Source organism: Nylanderia fulva, unplaced genomic scaffold, assembly GCF_048542155.1.
Source record: "Nylanderia fulva isolate GAGA-0341 unplaced genomic scaffold, ASM4854215v1 Scaffold18, whole genome shotgun sequence".
Taxonomy (NCBI): Eukaryota; Metazoa; Arthropoda; class Insecta; order Hymenoptera; family Formicidae; genus Nylanderia; species Nylanderia fulva.
Window position 1 is genome coordinate 170950 of NW_028190055.1, and position 18675 is coordinate 189624.

An 18675-nucleotide genomic window follows, 5' to 3' on the forward strand; every position below is an offset into this window, starting at 1 on the left:
TAAGGGCGGATTCTCTGGCCAATTTGGAGACGATTTTTCCTTAGCAAAAATGTTGAGAAGTCAATAATTTTCGAGTTATAAGCGATTGAAAAAAATGGATTTTTTGAAAACTAAACGTTTTGGAGTTAACAGTCTAACATAATTACAGTCTTCAGTTAATTTCAAGTAGAGTTTACTATAATAAAATTTTAATTTGAGTTATAAAGATCTTAGTTATAAAGATATATAATGACAAATATTGGAAAGTTGTAAAAAATGATGACCTTTTTCGACATTTTTGCTGGGGAAAAATTGTTCCCAAATTGACCAAAGAATCCACTTGTAATCGTTGGTCCGTTAGTTACCGGACACCTTGTATATCATATAACGTTATAATAAAATATTAATTAAGTTACTCGGTTTCGCGATGCATTAATTATGCACTTCACCTATTACTATCGCAGAATTGAAAAGTAGCGTATTATAAATTCATAAAGTTACTTTCTAACAATAAGTTTTCTCTTAATTGAAAATGCATCGGAACGATCAATTTAAAAATGAGCATTTTGATTAAGCAATTTGAGGTATCGTGTGTATATATATATATATATATATATATGGTATATATATACATATATACATACGTCTATTTATTAATAATATTAAATTACATACGGGGCATGCCCAGAAACAAACGTAATCTACTCTGTTCCGATAGTATCAGATTTTAGATTAGTGTTATTAAACCGTCTATTATAGGGCTTAATACCACAGAGGCTTGATCCACATTAACCGCCAGTGTAAGCCTAAATTGCGTCATTGTAAGGCAGACTGTAACGCGTTTGCAGTAGTAGAAACCGCAACTGAGAGTTGAATGAGAAGCAACAGACTTAATCATAACCTCTGGGCTTAAGGCAACTGAGTAGACAAACTGTGAATATACAATATATTTTAGATATATGGTATATATATATATATATATGCTCACATGTGTATATATGTACGAAGATTAACCTTGAAATTCAGACTATATCTAATTACATGAGGGAGTGATTTTTCCCCTAAACCTTCGAGACGAGCGCACGTATTCTCTTATTATGTAATACGACAGAACTGAAACTTCGTCAAAATCGTGAAATTAAACATGACATTTTACAATAATCTTATTAAACAGACAGAAGGATCAATTTAAACCAAACTCTTCTTTTTGCAGAAAAGAAAGAATGTAGAGTAAACTTTATTTAATCTTTTATCGGAAAATTAATGCTTGATAATGTCTATACAGAATTTATTATAATGATTTAATATATCTTTTGTACATCTCTCACAAAAATCATGATATCTTGAAATACCGATAGATGTGTTTCATATAAATGGTTTTCCCTAACAAAAGCTCGAAAATTCCCGAGGCAATAAAAAACGGCAGAAATTGCTATGCGCTATGAACATTACTCTATTTCGGAGAGAGGAACATAAATATCGTCTTATATAATCTACACATTGCTAATATAATCGAATCTAGAACGCACTCGAAGAAAGCGGCGTGCAGTTAAAAGTCACCAGCTGATGCTGATCATATACTCGGAGGAACGTGCTACGGAGAAGCCAGACAATGCGTCTTGAAGCGAAGTGGCTCGAACGTGATCTTACAAGATTTATATAGCTGTACTACCCGTTGACACTCCCATTTCTCTTCCGGTTTGAGACCAGTCGTGCAATGTAGCGCGTTGCCGTTAGCCGTTAAGACGACGATCGAGTCAGATATTAACTCGCGTTTCCCGCTTGATTTAAGAGCTTTTTCCGACACGTGCGACGAGGGATGAACAGCTATCGAGATGTCGGGATTCGGTATTCGGCGAATTACCCCGATAATTTATGCCGCTCGCCGGGACACCGTAATGGATCACAGAATGCTTTCCATGACTGTGCATATGTTTCGCGAACCTTAATCGTCTCGCGATCCTCTCACGTGAGGCATGAGACGCAAATTGGATTACGTAAATTATTTCAACGAGCAAAAAAGCACGCGTAATCTGTACACCGCGATGCCTGGATAGAACACGTGCCGTAGTTAATTAATTAAGTATGCGCGTTTTAAAGTAAGAACGCAGCGAAAAATATGTCTGTGACTTGGGCTCATGTACTCTTAATATTGTTAATATTTACGGGACGCGAATTATATTATTTTTATTTTATTTAATATATATGTCATTATATTTCAGTTTAAATCATTTAGAATGGCTATTAAGAGACTTAATATGTCTCGTAATTTGATAAATGAAAAAAATTAAACGAGAAATTGAAATTGAAGTCAATAGACTTATACAATATGCATTGTATTAAATAAAACATTTTGTGACTCGAAATTTTATTTGCTTACTATGAAAAAAATGAATATTAAATATTGCGAAGCACGACACGAATCAAAATTTCCGATTGAAAAAATTATACGCTTCGTGAAAAAAGATCTGAAAAACTTTTCAGTGTATCCGTGGTATACTTGCACACCGTCATATACAATTTTATAGCTCAACAGAGTATACTTCCGCAAGAGATAAGCAAGAGTCGCAGTGCGACCTCTTACAGCATCTTCTAAGCGTACTAGCAGTTTTTCTTTTCCGTGCTTTAATCGGATATGCTTATGGCTTTAAGAGAAGCACTTAGCAGTGCTTCCCGATGCAATGTTCGTAGGCGATGCGTATATACTCTCACAATAAAACAATTACCTAGTTCATTTAAAACGTAAACTAGTTACTTCTGGTATTTGTGCGTGTGTTTGACATATAAATCGTCGAAGGATTCGATAAAACAGTAAGTCAAGTTATTTCTGTTAAGAAGATTAAATCTACGTTTACTCGAGATCTCTTGAAGAAGAAAAAACAAACTAAATCGCACTGTTGCATCCAATTCTTTACTTTTATCGATAAAATAATTATTGATATCTTTCACATTTTTCTCAGATGTATCTCTATTATAATAGGAAAGGCTTAAGGATTTCAGCAGAGATTTTAGCAACAGATTTTAGCAGAGAGAGAGGAAGAGAGAACACATCTCTATGAATGAGAATACTGCGAGTGCAATTTATGCGAATCATTAACTATATTTTACGCACAGCTGTAGAATGGACTATCGAGTTGTTTTAAGGACGTTATTACCGGAGGACACTACTCTGCTTTCTTATATATATCTATATCCCGCTTTATATCGACGACAACGACCTCGTTGAAACTCTCTTATCTGGAAGTGCTTTCGCGCCGCACACAACGGCAATAAAAGTACGTTCTGCAGCAGCGCACATTTCCTGTCATAATGTTTCGCACAACTCTAATGCGAAAGACTAAAACTGGGTTGTATCGTAAGGTAATCGATAATGGCAGCGCTGAGGCAAATCATTTCGATTAGCGAACGGTACATGCGAGCGAGATAAGAAAGTTTGATGCTATACTTTTAAGTGAGAAACTACGCAGCTGCAGCGCGCAAAATCTGGAAAAACTCCGGGAACGAAGTCTGGAATTTATAGTCCTGAATTTACTGCATGCCAATTTTTTCTTCAATATTCCTTGTATAAAAAAAGAAAGAAAAAATTACATTGAAATTTCTATTTAAAAAGTTATGCACAGTTTAATGTATATTAAATTGTTAACACAAACAGGTCGCGCATTATAGATGCTCAAATTAAATTATCTATCATATAAATAAATTTGTACTACTCGTCAGTATTGTTTTAATCTCTCTTTCTCTTCTCAATATTAATACATTATCAATGTTAACATATTTTTAGTTTTAAAAACGATATTATTTATATGCTCAATTTTAAGGATAATAACAATAAAAATTCTTTTAATTTTAAAGTGATTAATATAGCAGTAAATTAATAATAAAAATAAAAATATAAAAGTGCACAGGATACATATTTTATTCTCTAATAAACATATTTCATTCACTAATAAAGGATTGATGAATGAGAAAATTATTAATGCCACTCAAATATGCCACGTAATTTCGTAATTTCGGCAAATACATTTATTTTATTCTACTCGAAATATCGCTTACAACAAATGTCAAATAATTAAATTCCGCGAAATCTACGGTAATCAATAAAATCCGACCTCTCTTTCGAAAGGGCAATTTTCTTGCGAACGTAAAAGCGAATGTAGGCTATGAAATGTCTTACATAAACACTCCAAGTTAACGATCTTTGAAATCCATTTGAAAGAGACGTTGATTTAGCCCGCGACATGCTATGCAAATATATTATATATATATATATATATATATATATAAGAATATTGCTCAGGTGATGTGGGAATAGATGGCAATCAAAGTGTCGTAGAGGGAAGCGTGCGAGAAAGATCTGGTGACACTTTGATAGCCGCAACACGACGTCTATCACAAATATCAGCAATTTGCCAGATGCACGACTCATTTCCGAATGGAAACGAGATTTCGGTCGCGCACCGACACTAGCGAAAAGGGATTATTGCGCGACTATTTCCGATATCCTATTCTCCGGTGAATTTGTCCGGACCGTTCTTGAGATATTTTTCACTTTTTCGTTTCTAACGCATTTTGTTTCCGGTCTTTCCGTAGAAAAGCTTCCATTCTTTCCAAGAGTTATGGAGCTTCCGTACCACTATTGTTGAAATTGGTTTAACTCAAAACAAGCGCTTTCGCGAAGTAGCGAAGTTCTAAGGCGAGTAAATCAGGCTACTTTTTGCCGCGGCAAATTATACAACAAACTTTCTCCGTGTCTTTGTTTCTTGCTACTTCAATTGCTTTGTAATGCCGAATCATTACGGAAATACAATATCGGGAAAAATATCGGAAATTTGCAGTTTTGCGGCATCATATAAAATGAGCAATATGCTGTCGCAATTAGAGCTTAAAACAGAATGACATTACCCGTGGAAATTGGAAATTGCGAATAATCCGAATTTTTCTATACATGGATGCTTCAATAATTCCGATCACAGCTACATTTCGTATTTGCATCTATATTGCATTTTGGGCGTGTTGAGCGAATTAATAAATGCCGCGAGAGAGCGCTGTTTGAAAAAAAATATACGTAATCAAGAAAAATTGCACGAAGCAGAATAAATATATTTTAATATCATATTGCTGAATATATCCTATTTATGCAGGCTCCAAGAATATACAATCACGGCTGCATTCATTTCACACCGTTTATATATCATCACCATGATAAAGTATGATAAAATTGTATTAGATATTTCTTTTTTTCTCTTAAATAACGTGACCTCTCGAGTTGCATACATGAAATTTTTCTTAATTTAAATAAATTAATTAATAAATAAATTATAGTGTCATTAAAATAAAACAGACTTTCAGAAAACATGCAAATTTTTGTGTATATGTATTAAAAAATTATCTTACCGAAATTGTTTCACACAGTACACAAAATTTCTCGAATTTCAATTAACTATTATGTGGATTATTTATTTAATATAATCAGATAGAAACGCGCGAAAACATTAGTAAAGCCCAAGTCAAATCGAGTTTGATCATTCTTGTCGAATTCCAATAACTCGAATATCTTCATGTAATTGAAGACAATTGAATCATCGAGAATTCGAACTCAAATCAAATTCGGTTCAGCTCAAAGAGCCGAAAATTTCGGGTACTCGCACACCCCTAATCAGATAAAAGCACTCAGCCGGAATCAATTGGTGATAACTTATTTACGCAACTTATTTCGTGTGTCAGATAGATCGTAACACAAGTAAACAGCAAATGAAATGGAATATGAGGAAAGACAAAAAAAAGAAAAGAAGCATGAGAGCAATGCCATACAATTTATTATTTCAAGAACGAGTCCCTATAAAAATATACGGAAAGATAACAGTGAGACAGAAATTCTAGATACAAATTTCATGTATTTTCTGAAAGACTACAGAGGTAACCAATTCTCGCAAATTCAAGTATGTTATTTTAATCAAAATTCTTAATTATATAATTGTATGGTATGCGCGAAACATTATATCTACTTGAAAAATTTTGCATTTCTTTTCTTCGATATTGAACAGATATAAATATTAAGAAGAAAGATTTTCATAATAAAAGAAAAAAAGAATCTAATAATTTTAAACATTGAGAAAATTCATATAATATTTTCCACAGTTTTAAAAAAATCTTATAGGTATAACTATACATTCTATTAAGATTTAAAACATCTAAAATTAATTGTTATTTGTAGAAAACTATATTTTTTTAATAAAAATTTGCTCCTTGTAATGGATATGTGATTGTGAATACTCCATAATTTGTCCGATATAACTGAACGCATTAAACAGTCATTATTGAAAATCGTTTTCGGATCATTTAACTCACAGAATAAGGAATCGCAATTTCAGTCATGTTGGAAAAAGAAAAGAAGAAACGTAGAAAAAAGATAGCGAGAGAATCGTTGAAAGTGGAGAAGTAAAAATGGATGAAGCTGAAATACGTCTCGAGTTCGAAGGCACATTACGTCGTACATCTACGAGATTCCTTCTCGCGAATTGTTCTTCGTCACGTAGTGCTTCGAGCTACGTCGAGTACGACGAAAAAAGAAGAGGGAAATACATAGGCGGAAAGAGCGCGAAGGGTTACGAATTAAGCGAGCACGGTTTAATTTCCGAAGCTAAATTTACGATCGGAGCTTATGGTTATTGTTGCCACCTTTAACCTCTAGCATCACTGCGACTAACGACTACGGGTGTTTGGTTAGTACGACTGCCACGAAAACACTTAACATCGAGAACGCCATTATTGCCATTGCACTATTGCTATTTAACAGTCCTAGAGTTTAACGAAATTAAAACGCGATGATGGCTCGCAAACTCGTTGTTACAAAATCTACGTAGTACAGTATTATGGTTTCAATAATCGAAGATTTAGTTTGTATTGCAAGATTGTCTTACGTTTATACAATATGTCTAATTTTAATATATACTTTTGTGTTATTAAAGAATTGTAAATAAAAAACAGAATAACTTATATACTTTTTTATTCTTATATTATGTATTTCAATAGATTTTCTATTTTGTATTAAAAAATGATAATTCGATAAATTAATACGAGTAAATATAAATAAATATAAATTTTATAATTAATTATTTTCTCCACATCTTATGTATAACAGTAATCTACATTTCTGTGTAATGATCTATTTAGAATTTCTCTAAACTTTTTAAATTATTAGTAATTAAAGTAGTAATTGACATAATAACTGTATAGTTTTTATAGGGTTTAATTAAATTTTTTATATACACAGGTCAATCACTATTGTAGACAATAGTAGATACTGTTGTAGACAAAACATTTTTCGCTTGCTATCTTTTTGTTTTAAATCAAGATGAAAAAACATCAAAAAGGAACAAAAAAAATAAAGTGGCACTCTTGTTCTTTTCATTGTGAAAAATTGCCATATCCTGAGGAGGACGGCGAAGTGAATTTATGGTTGAACTAAAAGTGAAATAAGGATAAGATTACTAAAACAGGAGAAAAGCTTTTCTTGCGATATATATATATATATATATAAGGCATCAAATATAGCGCGTTATTATATTGTCAAGTAATCATCATACTATAATAAAAGTTATTACATAATGTAACAGTAAAATGTAGTTTAAGAAAATTTTGCAATATCTTTTAGAAATTTTTAAGACGGTAATAGAATGTTCTCTTAATATATTTTAAACGTGCAAAGAAATATATAAATTGAAGGATAATTTAAAATATTCTTGTTATTTTCATTATAATGATTTTTTTTTTAATTTATCGCAAAATTATAATAATGACGTTATTTTCGCGATAGTTGTATAGCATTACCAGTACCGTGAGACTATATTATTGTGAGACGTTATTAAAAGCTTGCAAATTAGATCTCACTTAATCTTTTCACAGTACGCAATAATGGTTTGCAATGGATAAGACGCCTTTCACAAACGAGTTTCAATATTCCGCCAAAGAATGAACTAAAGTCAAAGCAGAATAAGGTCTTAGAAATTGAGACGCGGACTTTATTTGTGATGGACAAATGCGTTAAAGAATCGTAATTTAACACTCGAAAGAGGATTTACGAGCGCCATTTCTACTGAAACCTTTTCTTACGACATCGTGAAAAATATCTGTGACAAATTGTCTCGATACATCAAACTTCCTCAATCGATCATCAGTTGGTTGGCGTCGACAGTTATAACATTTTTTATAGTTATCTTGCATATCAAATAGATGTCTTATCTATATAAAAGTACTAGTATTGAAAGAAAAAGATTTTATATTTGAAGAAAGGAAAAACAAAACATGTAAAAATACTCTCTCTAATCATGAATATAAAATGGATAATCTGGTTGATTATATGTGACGCTTGAAGATAATTCTGCTAAAAGCTACCGCATAAGATCGCATGCTATAGACTGCTATTGTTGAAACGCTTATATCATTGCTGAGATAATCTTTGTTATTATGTTGTGAAACTTTATAATCAGTCTTAGATTATAATAGCATCAAAAGGTTCACGTGCGCATAACGTTCAACCACTTGGAAAATTAGGTATTAGAAGCTTAAAGCCCCCTGCTACACAGAGATAGCTTCTATCATATTATCTCGTCAGTATTAACGCTAAATTTTGTGAAACTTTTTATATTAGAAACAAAATTACCTCAAATAAAAAAAATTAAATATGTAAGATACGACTGTGACGCAATTATATTGTTATATGTTAATTCAGAGAATATGTAACAAGCCGTGTTGATGATAAATATGTACAAGTTATAATTGTAAAATATTTTTTAAATATTCTTTCTTTTCAGAGATTTCAAAAATATTTCTTAAATTTATATAATTTAGTACTTATTTGCTGTTATAATTCGTTTGTATTATGTGTTCGAAATAGTTTTGTCTTTCACGTAATTTCTTGCTTTTCATACGTTAATATTATATAGTATTGAATTATACAGCAGCATACGTATGAATTAATTTATTAACTTCTGCAATTTTCAGACGAAAGCATCGCTATAAATATCTATCATAAACATGAGGCTTACAACATTCGTGTTAACGAATCCTGCTATTGTTGTACGTGCCGTGGCGGATGATTAGCAACTTTCATGGACGTCACGAACTCTCTAGTTACATTTAATCAGGCGAGCAAATTGGATTTACGCAAATTCATTTATTTTAAATTTTAGGCGAACCAGCAACAACAGTTAATGTCCCCTCGACGCGGTTGTTTACAAAATAATTACTTATAAAATTTCTTAGCAACACAGCTTGTCTGTAGAAATTCTAAAGAAACTCGATAAAATGTGTACGTTTCCTGCCGCGATATGTTTCGACCAGCTTAAAGAGGAAAGCATAGGCGTATCGGCTTCCTCGAAGCTCACCGCGGGTATCGATCTTCCCGTTTAGAAATGACAAGAAGTCAATGCTCCATTCCGATGGGAAGGACTGTTACCGAAGAACGCGACCTGGTAAATGAAATCGTACGGCGCGGGTCCTGGCACAATGAGCAAAGCGTGAAATATTAACTTCATTTTGTTGCTCGTCCTTTTACAAAATTACGAAGACCGTGTAATGACATTACCCAATTAACAATTTATTGCTGTAAGAATGGGCAGAAAGCGAAATAAAAGTGAGTGAAAATATGTTGACATAAAAGGCTGTAGAATTGCTTATGAGATCTTTAATATTTAGATATTATTAAAATTAAAAATATAATTTTATTTTTACAGCATTGTTCTATGATGTATGATTACACTTTATCTCTCTCTTTATGACACTTATATTACGCTGTTTGTTTTATCTTTTTATTTCCCCTTATAGTTTATGTACGTTGTACGTAAATGTAAAAACTTTTTATCATTTTATAAAGAACTGTTGTTTCAGTTTTCTACATAGTATTAAAGTGCAATTTATTTTGACAGTTTGTTTTACAAGTGTCTCGTCTGCAAACGACACTTCGATTTTGTTTCTCACACCTGTCTTGTATTTCATCTTTGATGACACAAAAAAACTTTGCACAAAATTCTAAAATGAAACATAATATTATAAATATTTACTTTCTTTATTATTATCACGTTACGTATTCCTATTGATAAAGCTTCTATAAGGAATAAAAGATATGTAGAGATTAATGCCCCCCCCCCCCCCATGAATTCCTTAAACATATAAGAAATGTCCACTTTGTCGTAAACTAATTCTAATTCTCTAAACTAATATATGAAATCTTTAGTACCTATTGTAATAACTATTGTAAGTATATAAATTTATGGGTTTTACAAAGGATCGTCAATTATTCGAATTAGAGATCAAAATTCAATCGATTGTTCATGGCGACAGTCGCCTTTTTGCGATTGATTTTGTGTCAACTTCTAAGGGGAGGAAGAAAAAGAAGAGCCTGTGGTATATTGCGTACGCACACACAACACATCTCATCATACCTATGTGAGCAATCTACACGATAACTGGCTTATATTGCTCCGACAGATATATAGGGTGGACGAAACTTTCTCAGGAAAGAGAGATGACGTAGCAACGTGCTACCAAAGTTGTATCATCAGTGGAAGTGTGTAAACAGCGAAAAGTTGGTATACCGATCTCGATTATACATGGCACGTGAATAATTTTCGGACCATCTGTTTCACTCATCTCTTTACATACAAGATATATCGATAAAATGTCCGACTGTTCTGGAGATTTTAACTGTATGGTTCGAGATTAAACAAAACAAAAAAAAAAAAAATTCAAATCAGAAAAATACATGATATATGAGAAACTCATATTTTACATATGTATGATTTTTTTTATTTACGAGATTTTTAATTATTTAAAATTATTTCAACAAATACATGCAAAGTATATTTTTCTGCAATCTATACACATCTTGTTAAAAAAATCTAACAATTTTTAGAGACAAAATAATACTGTATGTGTGCGTTATACATGTATACATATATATGTACATACATATATATATATATATATATATATATATATATATGTATATGTATACATGTATACATATATATGTATATATATATTGTTTTTTATTTTTTTTTACGAAAAGGTTAAACGTAATTGCCCTTTGTAAAAAAAGATATTGTCGCAATGCGAGGTAGAATAACAAGTAAAAGCCGTCAAGAGGATGCCTTTTTGTCAGATAGTTTTTCGACCATAGCAGCCGTGGGAATTATCCAGAGATGCGTAGTCGTGAGTACAGCCGTGTGCAACGAGGGCAAACGGAAACTGGCGCATTTTTTTTTTTCGACCAGGTTGAATCGCCCCTGGCTGGCTACGCGTCTATGGTTCCATCCTAGCTTTTATCCTCATTTTTTAGACCGCCATTTCCTTTCTTTGCATTCCGCATAGTGAAACGAATCGGCGATATTTGACTCGTACTCCTCCACGACTTCCGCCGTTCAAATTTCCTAAGTTTACTTGTGCAATTACGGTATGATAATATCCGGTTACATGTAAAGTTTGCGTAGAATATCTTAAAGTATATAATAAATTTTTTTCCTTCTTAATTGATACATTATATAGAAATCAATATAGATATTATAATAAATTATATAATTTAATATAATATAATGAATTATGTATAATGTATATGTATATATATGGCAAATTAATTACAACTGTATGAATTTAATGATTCAAATCGGATAATATCCCACGCGCGCTGTTGTAGCTAAATTATTTTACGTTTCCATTTAAGATCGTAATATAACTCTAAATTCTTGATAAAATATGCGCTTTAAATTACTATGCAAAAAATGTATAATTATGACCTTATAATTTATTGTATGGTTTTTCTAATGCATTTTACGCGCTTCCTCCTTTTTTTTAACTATTTTTTCTCTTTTTACCTAGAGAATAATATAATAACGCGAATTTTTACTGTTATGTTAACCCATAGGTTGTTCACAAATATCTTTCATATACTACTTTTATATATGCCACGTTTTACCGTCCTCTTTAAAAGCTCTCAAAAGAAAAGAGGAAAATATGCGAGATAAACAAATTAACGCATCACATATACATATAATCTTCTTCGTAATTCATAAAATAAGGCATCTTCTCATAAATTGGTAATTTATATACATGTATGTATAATACACAAACAAAAAAATGTACAGCATTTTTTAAATGGTACGCTTTAATAGTTTTAAAAATATAGAAAAGAAATAATGTAATATGTTATAGAATTTTAATATAATATGATTTACTTGTATCTCGATGTACAACGGTTTTAATTTAGAATCTGTGCAAAAGCATCGCAATCTTAATTGTGATAAAATAGATTATAAGATACAAGTTAACAATCGTTTAATTGCATCAATGGATAAATAGCAAAAATTCTTAGAATATAAATTTTTTTTTGTTATGTAATAAAGTGTAAATATGCAATTAATCGCAATCTCTTCTGGCTCAGTCTCTCGCGTCAAGAAATCGTAACTAAAACAAGACAAAAGCGCGCAAAAGGTCTCTGAGATGCTATATTAAACGACGAATAATTACCGTCAATTGTATCTTAAGCGAAACGAGTGCTCTCATTATGAGTATCCGTCGTCGTACTTGCGAAAGAAATCCTATATACTGGAAATTGTATTTTTCAGCTGTGTCACAAAAGATCTATTTAATAGTGGAGAACTGTTGGAATATACAACACAAACACGTACAACTTGGAAATAACACCCTTTTATTTTAAACTCCGACTGTGCACGATGACGTGACTGAATTGTGTTCTGGAAACTTTCTTAACGTCATGAAAGAATAAAAAAGCAATCGGGTACGCAATCGTTTCAGTCGAAGAGTACTTCTCGAAGAGTGGAGATTAAGTGTGGAATGCCACGTGGCTCCTCATAATCCAACAATTGAAAAATATCGAAGCAATATCTTACCGTTCGAATGTATCTCACGGCTTGTATCTTTCACCTCCGCTCCTTTAATATATCTCTCACAATATACAAGGCGTCGTGCATTGCTTGTAGTACATATCTATCTCCGTGAACACGAGTGGCAGATACAGGAATAAATAATGAAAATCTATATTGTAACCCTCGAATGGAAAAGGAAAAGACTCTCCTTGCGGGAAGTGAAGACGTTATATATCGCGAAACTTATCCACATTACTTCAACTATTCATCGATCGGATTTCCCATCTGACAACAATGTTTGGTAAACGTCAATTCTCGAATGCCACTTCCTCTTTCAGCTCACCCCTCTCGCTTTCGTTCATCGCGACAGCGGCTTTTTCCAACGTAACGGTCCTATACATTCTGGTAAATATTTCCGAAATAGCGTGGAACGACTATTCGATAAAGCTCATCTCGTTTACGCGTCATAACGAACGCTGCAACGTACGGAGGGCATGTACTTGATGAGTTTGTGAAAAAGTACATAAAATTACCGTGTCGATCGATAATGTTACAAAATAGTTTGTAAACGCGTTTTTTTATCATTCTTTTTTTTATTGTTTAATCGACTAACGCGTGGCTGAACGTTGGGGATGACACGATATTGACGTCAGCAAAAAACTATCTGCAAAATAATACAACATTTATAGAACACCTATACAAATCAAGATAGAATAAGAACATTTTAAAGAAACTTTGAAAATTCTTGATAAATAAATGATCAAAATCGAGAAATCTATAGCAGAAGATATTTAAAGTTTTCAAGAAGAAAAAGAAAAAGTTACTTATTCATTACTAAAAACTTCATTAAATACTATATTGTTGGCTTTGAATTTTTTATCACGTTGAAATTTTAATTGCAGGATAAATTTTTCAATGTTTTTCTCTTCTCTCTGTGTTTAAAAAATCTACTACTATTAAACCACAAACACGCGTCGAATAAAGTATGTCACTCGTGTATTGTCAATCCTCTTTGGTCCACACCGAGATATGGTAATTTTAACACCACAACATGTAAACATGTTATACAAGCAAATCTCGTATCCTGCATTTCCGTGTCATGGAGAGAAAAGACTTGAAGCTTCAAAGCTTCAAAGCTTTCATCTACGATATGTTATGGAAACTGAGGAAAATGCATCCGGAGAAAATATATTGCCCAGTAGTTTTCTCGTGACATTCGATAAATTGACAATGTTGACAGCGTAGTTATGCAAACTAAAGTAGAGAGATTACATCGTATACTAATTATAACTTTCTAATTTCTTTATATAGAAACTGTAATTACTTAATCTTTACTTTTTTTAATTTATTATGTTAGCATTCAGCGCATAATAAACTATGCAAAGTTGAGTAATTTCACGAGATGCAATTACTATGTAACAGTGCGTTGAAATCGTACAATAATAACAAAATTCTGTCATTTTTCTGTTTTCGAATTATTCAAATATTTTAAAAACCTAAGTTCATGTATTATTTTTTTCCAAACTTATGTATGAAAAATATTTTAAATTATATTATATAATATTATGTAATAAATAAATGAATGCTCCTACTTTTTTAGGACATGCGTCAGATAACTACATATTTATTGTATATAACAGACAAAGAGAGTTGATATTATATCAAATATATATTTCCAATTTTGCAATAACTATTTGAATTTACGTCGCAGTATTCAACCTCGTTATGACCTCGTTGATAGAAGCAACGAAATGCATGAATATAAAAGTTTTATTGCATTCAAATTGCGATTCGGTGATATGAGTAATAATCACGATTCGACAAAGGGTATCACGATCAAAGAGAGGTGCCATCGATTTGTTCTGAGAAAGTACGACGGTCCAATATATTCACAGACGGTATCGTCTCTCAAGCATATCATCGACATCATATGAAAATGAAGCTTTTGTAAGTTTTCTAAAAGCTCACAATTTAAACGCATGATTACTATCGCACTTAGCATAATTGAAATAGATATTGAGATTATGAATCTCGTCTATACATACTATATATTGCATCAAAAGATTTATGATTGGTTTATATTTGGTAAAAAGTTTTAATATTATATAATTGAATTTTGATATAATATAATTGACAAAATAAAACAAATTAATAAACATTATCTTTTGTTTTTGTAAGAAAGAAAAGTTTAAGGTTCATTTTATACTAATAGTGAATTTTCGGTTGGATGCAGTAATGCGCACTGGTGCACATTAAAGATTATTGCGCACAAATTTACAATGGTATATATATAATTAAAAATGTAAATAACGAATAATGATAATAACTAAATTACTATTATATATAAATTTTGTTGTTTTCATTACTTACTCTTATTAGAAATTTTTTGTACGATAACCTTTAATGTGCACCGGTGCGCACTAGTGCATTCAAACGAATTCGCTATAATTCTTAAAACATTAATTGAATTTTTTAACAAATTTTCTATGGTTTCTTTTCTCAATGCTTCAATTATAAAATGTTTTAATACTAATAGAGAAAGAGCAAATTCTATGATATATATTTCAAAATTATTATAAATTATTATTCTAAATTAATATTAATTTAAGTAATTATTATAAATTTGTAATAAGATAAAACACAATTTTTTCAAATATTCGAAGTAATATTTAGAAATATTATAATACAAAAAATCTTTATGCATGGCTGTTATTAAAAAGATGAAATAGAATTCTACAATCGATTACATAAATTTGACTTTTGCAAACAAGTAATATATTATTGAAAAATTATGCTTCTTTATATAAATATAAAAGTACAATATATCGAAAATTAGACAGTAATTCCTTGTCAAAATTATAATATTGTAATATACATACACGTAATATAGATATTACATATATGTATATGTATATATTAGCTGGTCAAAACATTTTTCTATGACAATGATTTTAATTTTAGATATAAAAATGACCGTATAAATTAAAACTCGACCTATTTTATTCGCGTGCGCTCGAAAGAGCGTAACAAGTGGTACAGAAACTGCACTGGCAGTGATATCGCGCATCGAGATTTCCATTGCCATTCTATTTGCAAGTCCGGACGAGTTTGTGCGAACGAACCAGTCGTGCAGCGATACATGTGTTCTGTATCTTGCATCTCTGCATCCGGAAACTGTACACGTGCCGATGTCGATGGAATCAATTCTTTCGGGGAGACAACTGTTATTCGACGAAAACGTCATTCGCGCGATGAATATGACCCTATATATGCGGGTGTGTGGGAGCGAAATACCGCTGGCCTTTAAAAAGTAAAGAGAGAGAAAGAGAGAGGGAGAGGATGGATCGCTGGCACAATGTGCGTATTCACGCGTGTGCATGGTATGTGACGAAAAGTCGGTCGTACTGTGGAGAAGTGTCGGAACGCACGTACCTACAGATACCTATGCGCGGGTCATGGCGCATGTCAGACCGACGAGGGTGCGGCAGCAGCAACTCAAAGACTTAAACCGCTCCACACAAGGGCGGATCCATCCTTTCATCGCTCGATCGTATTTTCTCCCTGGTACCTGATTGCTGTGCCAACTCCATATTTTCTCCGGTTCCCTTATCGTCCGATGGTCGGATCCTTTCCATCCTCGTTTCGCGCGATTTCAATGAACGCTTTTGTACAGAACGATATTTTATGCTCGACCGTATATACGGAGACGGGGGAAAGAGGATATGATTTTAAAACTGTTGTTTTTATCAGCAAGAAAAAAAAAAATATATATATATATATATATACTTTTGAGCGGTACTTTTTAAGCGTTACTTTTTCGATAAAAAAAGAAAAATTATATTTGTTGCTAAGTATATTAAAATGAACAATCTTTCTATAAAAAACAGTTGTACAGGACTTTCTTATCTCGAGTTACAAAGTCATCTGTCTTCAAAAAAAACTTTTGAAAGGAGGAAAAAAAAAACTTCTGCAAAACTTCTTGCTTTTTACTTATTATCTTTCCATCACTCAATATTTTTAATCCCCTCGATATTCGAAATTTGCATGACACAAGTTTTATTGCTAAGTATCGCAAGAAATGTCCATTAAGTTTTTACACTTTATCACTTTTAACCTAATTTTTCGTAATACGATTTGTCTGTTATTTTAATTTATGCAACGTATCTTATATTTTGCAATTATCTTTATTTTTACGAATTTATTTAGTTAAACTTTTATTGCGAATCTAAATATATATTTAAAAAATGCTTTTCAGCATATGTATATACTTAAAAAGCATCACATTATCATTACAAATATTACAAATATGCATTTAATTAATCTATTAATTTTATATTTGTATAGGTGTATATATGTATACATTTATGTACCTATATATGTATATTGTAACCGAATATTGTGGGATTTTTGATATATTTGCATACCATGTTTATTCGCAATAATTCTTGTGCGTCATGCAATTTACAATAAAATTTTGCCAAAATATCCATCCATTTATTTTATTTCTGTCTGTCTCCTCAACTGTATTTAATTGACTCTCAGGCATCATAGAAAGAGACAGAGATCAAACATAACCGGAATCCTAATTTAAGCTACAGTTGTAGGATACAGCAACAAATATATACGAGCTGTTCCTAACTTTAGGAAGGATGCTTGGCTGTCTCTCTTTCTCTCTCTCTCTCTCTCTCGTCAAACTCTATCTACGAGGCTTCTGCGTCATAGGAAATGATCGTATGTTCGAGGAGAATGATTATAATTGAGCCGAGTTTGTCCGCACCATCTAACGATCCACGATCGTTAGAGAGAACACGACTAGTTTCACCAGAACATAATCCGATCCGTATGCACGGAGATGACAATGAATCGATAACTCAAGTAAATCAATATCTCTCATTCAAATCTAATATTTACGTAACGCGAAATTTGCGCCAAACATACAGTTTTTTGTCAATTTGCACGAAACTCGCAAACCCGTTTGCCTTCCTTTTTTTTTAAATTTGTCTTTCCCGAATCAATATAGACACAGAGTACGATTCAGGTCAATTTCAAACGAAATAAACGATAACGATGCAAAACTTCAGAACACATCAGTATAGAATGCAAGCAAAAACTCAACTGAAAGATAAACATATCAGAATCGGAAATCATAATGAGTTCCGAAATTCAAACGTCAGAATTGAGATTGTTGGAAGTTTCTCAATCGCAAATTTCCTCGATGTTTGATAAATAACGTTCATCCAGCTAAATTGCTAGCGAATTCCGACAGCCGACTTTACCACCACACGGAAAGATTAGATCGGATATAATTAATCGTGCTTATGACCGTTCGACCCGACGCCAATCGATAAAACCATTGAATAAAGCTGATGATGGGGTATTCACCGTTTTCGTGTGATAAGTATGATAAATGTACGTGTAATATAACACACACATATTATAAATAAATACCGGTATAGAAAAAGGAATTATCTCGGATGTTTCAGCAAGAATTAACACACATCCGCGATGATAATATAAAATGAAAACGCAGATAAATATATATATATATACCTGTATGTATATATACATATACATATATATATATATATATACACACACAATATATTTCACGTTAGATATAAATATTTAAAAAAATATATATGCGCGTATGAGCGCTTATGCATATTGCATGCATTTATCTCTCGCTCGAATATATAGCTACACATGCACATTGCACGCGATTGTGAGGCATTAAGACAATATGCGTAGATTAATTATATTTACAGTCCCTATAGGCGACCTCGCGAAGAATTACATGCGCACCTGTGATTATTTT

At 32.0% G+C, this 18675-nt stretch overlaps 1 protein-coding gene and 1 long non-coding RNA gene across 3 annotated transcripts in view; one reads left to right on the plus strand and one right to left on the minus strand.

The window, feature by feature from the left end:
• LOC114941566 (uncharacterized) overlaps nt 1–18675 on the plus strand; it is a 113052-nt gene that overhangs the window by 83299 nt on the left and 11078 nt on the right. The window contains exon 3 of one of the 2 annotated variants that reach the window (XR_014924462.1): nt 8983–9654. The exons of the other annotated variant lie outside the window; for it this stretch is intronic. This is a non-coding gene — a long non-coding RNA (uncharacterized LOC114941566). Of the gene's footprint in view, nt 1–8982; nt 9655–18675 lie in introns of those variants that run through there. 2 annotated transcript variants of the gene reach the window in all.
• LOC114933763 (somatostatin receptor type 2) overlaps nt 1–18675 on the minus strand; it is a 55107-nt gene that overhangs the window by 30024 nt on the left and 6408 nt on the right. The gene's annotated exons all lie outside the window — the stretch shown is intronic.